At 43.4% G+C, this 5,530-nt stretch overlaps 1 long non-coding RNA gene across 2 annotated transcripts in view; it reads right to left on the reverse strand.

Moving 5' to 3' along the window:
- LOC137785253 (uncharacterized) overlaps window positions 1–2,396 on the reverse strand; it is a 2,417-nt gene extending 21 nt beyond the window's left edge. Inside the window, exons 1-3 of one of the 2 annotated variants that reach the window (XR_011077467.1) lie at window positions 2,170–2,396; window positions 930–1,087; window positions 1–57 (exon numbers count right to left, since the gene is read on the reverse strand). The exon at window positions 1–57 is cut by the window's left edge and continues 21 nt beyond it. This is a non-coding gene — a long non-coding RNA (uncharacterized lncRNA). The other variant, XR_011077468.1, reaches the window with a different exon arrangement.
- Window positions 2,397–5,530: the final 3,134 nt, after the last annotated feature.

Raw genomic sequence — 5,530 nt, forward strand, 5'->3', positions numbered from 1 at the left:
TTGCATTCTGGGTAGGAATCAATTCGGGAGGAACAGGCTGTCAGCACAGACTGTACCCTGGAGAGAGAGAGAGAGAGAGAGAGAGAGAGAGAGAGAGAGAGAGAGAGAGAGAGAGAGAGAGAGAGAGAGAGAGAGAGAGGGTGTGAGTGTGAAAAAGAGAGGGGGATATGTGTGTGTGTGTCAAAAAGCAAGGGAATAACAAGTGTCTGCGGGAGAAAGAGAGAAGAGGAGGGGGAAATAGAGGGGAAAGATGCTGTGCCAAATAATGAATAAGAAAGAGGAGGGGGGTGTGTGTGAAGAATGTTGAGACAACCGAGGAAGGGAGGGAGAAGGTATTGTTTTGGAAGTGGGGATGGGGAAAGAGGGAGAGAGACAGAAGGGGGAGAGACAAAAGAAACAGCATGATGGAGATGGAGGGAGGTGAAGAGATAGCAGCTCACAGGAACAGACTTGAAGAAAACAGTGCAATTACATAACGGATATTTGGCAGGGCGGCGTTATTGAGCATTCTTGAAGCATTGCACACTCTGACACACAATGACAGATGTACACACAAAACACATACACACACTCAGTCAGATAATCCCACATATATGCATACAAACCGTCATAAATAAATACAAGCAAATAGTCCGCTAACATTTTGTCTGATGAACCCGCCAGCTAATTTGCATTTCGCATTTTGGTTACATAACGTAAATGCAAATAGTCTGGGAAGTCATCCGTGTGTATGTGTGCGTGTGCGTGTGTGTGTGTGTGTGTGTGTATCATAACCAACATAGCTGAGGGTTTTGAATGCGTCTCCAGAGAGAGCGATGCTCTTCTGCTTCAGTCCAGCGGGCAGGACAGCTGTTTTGAGGAGGACCAGGTAGAACATTTATTGGTCAATTCTCCGACTACATTTGAAGTCCTCTGTTTTTACTCATTACCTCATTTTCTGAAGATGTTATGTACAACAGGGAGAAGAGGTTTTTTTTCCCCTTTTGATCATCCAGTCTTCAGGCCTCCAGCTGGTCGCGGTCAAAAGCGTTCCTTGAAGTGTGTGCGATTGAAATGGACTGCCCTCCCGTCTGCTTGCACCAGTGGCCTGATTATACGGTGAAGAAAAAACATTTCAAGCTGCGTGAACTTGTGTTTTGACCAACTGGGAGCAGTAAAAACTGGCCGTAAACACAACATTGACACATTGTGCCCTCATAAAGTTGCTACGGATTGATTGATTGATTTATTGTTTGAGTGCCCTGGACCATGTGGTGCCATTTTAAGACACCAGTGACACCTTCCTGCCATTAAAACTTGAAAAGACTTGCTGAGTCTTGCAAGTATTTACGAATTTGGCTCAACGATAGAACCTTCAAGTGCATACTTGACATTCGACCTACAAACAAAAAATCAAACCAGGCATGTACAAAACGAAAGGCTGTCCGTCTACTTTTAACTGTACAATGACCGTAAAAATCTGGTTATAAGCTGCTACCACCTTTGTGGTTGCCTTCACTAGCTCCCCGCTGTAGCCAGCTAGTGCTGCTGCTAGCTCTCCGCTAGCTCCCCGACAACCACCGAAGGTAGCGGACTAACCCCGGCTCGACAGCAGCCTCGGGCTCAGCCGGGGACGTGGGCCGTAGTAGCGTCGAGCTAGCTGCAGCAGCGTCGAGCTAGCTGCAGCAGCGTCGAGCTAGCTGCAGCAGCGTCGAGCTAGCTGCAGCAGCGTCGAGCTATAGCAGCAGCGTCGAGCTATAGCAGCAGCGTCGAGCTATAGCAGCAGCGTCGAGCTAGCTACAGCAGCGTCGAGCTATAGCAGCAGCGTCAAGCTAGCTACAGCAGCGTCGAGCTATAGCAGCAGCGTCGAGCTATAGCAGCAGCGTCGAGCTATAGCAGCAGCGTCGAGCTAGCTACAGCAGCGTCGAGCTATAGCAGCAGCGTCGGGCTAGCAGCAGCGTCAAGATAGTAGCAGCGTTGAGCTATAGCAGCAGTGTCGAGCTATAGCAGCAACGGCGAGCTCGTAGCAGCGCTAGCAGCACCGCTAGCTGGCTACAGAGGGGAGCTAGCGGATACAACCGCCGAAAGTAGTAGCGGCTTATAACCAGACTTTTACGGTATTGTGCAGCGAACCTTCATGTCTGTCCTCAGCTATGAAGACGTTACTTATTGAGCCCCATTGACACTCACCCTGTGTATCATGACGCTTCATCACAAATGACACACTTCACACTCATCAGTGTTCTCTGGGTCACACGGTCGGATGGAGCGCCTGACAGTCAAGAAGAAAGAGCCCCCTCTTGTTACTCATTTGCAAAGCTCTAAACTGCTTCACATCACAGCCGTGACTAAACTCAAGCTCAGACCCTCGTGAACGCACTAATGCTGCAGAGCGCTGCAAGCCGTCCTCGGTCCAACATTCCTCCTCGCAGATTACGAGGCGAGACGCTACAGGCAGAAACATTGCTTTTCATGCTCTGGTCAAGTTTTAGAGCTTTTGAGCTATTTCGCTTCCATAATTTGTCGTGTTTCAGACTAGTGGAAAGAAACGTTTAATATTCAGGCAGGTGTTTATTTTGTGTCTGCTGAATTCTCCTAAATTCACCAACAGTTAGCATTACATAATGCTAATGTTATTGTATGTCATCAACTGGGGAAATTTCACAGTGATATCTGTTTGTTTCCCATATTCGACCAAAATGTTGTTTCACAAAACACACCAAACTCTTTTCACAGAGAGGTTTGTTAAAATATAATTTACAGCCATACATATTTGTCTTAATGTAAGTAATCAACTGGGAAGTTTCACAATGATAAAAGAAAAATGAGTTTTTCCGGATTCTTGTAACTGTTTTTAATTTCTTCCTTTCGAGCCGTCGTGTTGTTTCTGTTTTGCTGATTGCGTTCTTGGGAATGTTCTCAGGTTTCTTTTAATCTCGATGAGACCGCCTGATTAAATAAAGAATTAATGAAAAAAAGAAATTGCACACTTAAAACTTCTCGCAGACGTCGTGTTATTTTCAAATGGTGAAGTGCTGCAGGTGATAATTACCCACCACTACATCCATCATAACTGATGCATAAACACAACGTCTCTGTGTCTCTGTGCAGCCTCATCACCCTGTTGTTCCTCGTGCAGCAGACCAGAACATCCTGTTCAGCAGTGAGACATCTAGCGGTGAGAACCAACGCTCGACGAGCTGGAGAGTAAACCTGGCACTTGAAGCTGAAAATGCCCAGAGGCTATTTCGTTCTTTTCATTTCAGTCACGCATTCAAATCCCAGTGTTTCACAACATAATGTTCACAAAAGGGAACATGTGGTTGTCAAGGTAGCGGAATATGAAATGTGACATTTTGCCACGTACGTTGCTAATTTACACAAGAATTTACAGCGAGATAAGGACAAAAATGTAGCCACGTGACGAGAACAGAGGACTTCACTTGGCTTTTGAACACAAAGAAGATGCAACCTTGACGAGCTGATACGGAGTGGTCTGTGTGTGTCTGTGTGTGTGTGTGTGTGTGTGTGTGTGTGTGTCTTGGCACTGATGGAGAGCAGATGTCAAAACAACAGTTTGCACCAAGAGAAGCCCCTCTAAAAAGCAAACGAGCGTCATAAAATGCCCCAATCGAAGCCGGTGTCGCCACTGATCCGCATGCATGGACCCAAAGTTGTGCAGGTGAAAACGTTTAAAGCTATGGAAGCCCATGACGCGAGTAAAAGAAACAATTATGAGATAAAAAGGCATAATTATGAGAAACAAATGTAATTATTATGACTTTTTATCTCGTAATGGTTTCTTTTACTCGCAGAAAGTCGAAATTATGAGATAGCAAGTCATATTTATGAGATAGTAAGTCATAATAGAGGTAAAATGTTGAAATAGAAGATAAGAAAGTATACATTTTATAATAATATACTACCTCATAATTATGATTTTTTTCCAATATTCTCCTGTACATGAATGGGGGTCAACCTCTATGTAGCGTATTAGCATCTTCATGCACATTGTTTGGGGTTTTGCAGCCCAGAGATTCCCTGTTTTGTTTTTTCTCATTGCTTTACTTGCTTCTTCAGTTGCAGCAGGCATCTTTGTGCAGAGACAATGCTCCAATGAAGCCATTGTTTGCATACATATTTGCTTAGCACCACAACAACAGACAGACAAAGTTAGCCCGCTATAGCCGAGAGAGGAGCGTTTAGACGCCACAGAAAAAGAGATATTTCCCTCAGGAGCATACAAAGTGAATAATGTTCCTCTGTGTCTGCTGGGTGTGTAAATACGTAGCTGTTAGCTAATGCGCTTACAGTTTAACTTTAACTCAATGTTGTTTGACCGCTTTCGGCATTTCCCCAAAGTGGCCCACTTACAGCTCAACTCTCGGGTCGGGGAAGAGCCGAAGCATCACAGCAGGAAAGTGATGTAAGCTATTTTCTTTGAGCCCATCAGACAGAACGTGCAGCAACTCTGCAGAAACGAGAATCATTTTGTATTTTTTATGACAAGCTGTGTTTATTGTTTCATGTGTTTCAATGATCATTGACACTTTCTTTAGTCCTGTAATCTGAAGTTTGACCGTTTTTCAGTATAAAAGCCAGAGTCAGAAGTCATTCTAGGGACGGACGTAACAGATGTTTCTTTCATCTCTCAAGGTATTGTTACTACGATAGAGCAAAAATGTGTTATTATCAGAAATGTTGTCTGATTCTGAATCTGAATGAACTGTTTTACTGTAAAATAGCTTTTCCTTTCATCCTGTCATTGTAAAAACCTTAAAACCTTTGATGAAATTGAAAATTCTAAAATTAAATTTAACCTTTTTTTTCTTTTTTAAAGATAAAAGATATAATATGTTTGCAATCCCACATTATTAAGCATATTGTCAGACATGTTTTATTAAAACAAGAATAATATAAACAATTCGAGTTCATACTTTTAACCCACTATGTACTTTCATCTCGATTGATGAAGTCCAACATGCAACGACCATCAAATTACACTGAAGTTGCTCCACAATGAAACAAAATAACACCTGGTATTGTCTTCTTGTGTGAAACGTTATCTTAAATTATATTTACCTGAAAATTGTGACTCTCCAAACTGATGGTTTGTTGGTTAGACACCATGCAGGAATTCCCACATTTCAGTAAACAACAAATAATAGTCTTTGGGCTAATTATGACTCATCTATTCTAAGTCTACGTTCTACTTTCTCATTCGGGTAAATACATAAATATATTAATTTTATTTTTGTAGTAAAGCTCAACTCTTGGTGGAGATGCTCAACGTCTACAGCGGCTGCTGGACTGGTCTTGTAGCCTTGAGGCTAAAGAGACTGAGATGTGTGGTAACCTACAGATGGGCACCCAGACACAGATGGGCACACACACACACACACACACACACACACACACACACACGCACACACACGCACACACACGCACACAAAAGGCCCTTGCAAGAAGATCAAAAGAGTGTGGCTTTGGCTTGTCAGCAGTGAAGACTGATAGACAGCGGCATCTGTGTTGGTCGGAGAAAGGAGGAAGA

This window comes from Clinocottus analis, unplaced genomic scaffold, assembly GCF_023055335.1.
Source record: "Clinocottus analis isolate CAN_PGR_092001 unplaced genomic scaffold, fCliAna1.0.p SCAF_14, whole genome shotgun sequence".
NCBI lineage: Eukaryota > Metazoa > Chordata > Actinopteri > Perciformes > Cottidae > Clinocottus > Clinocottus analis.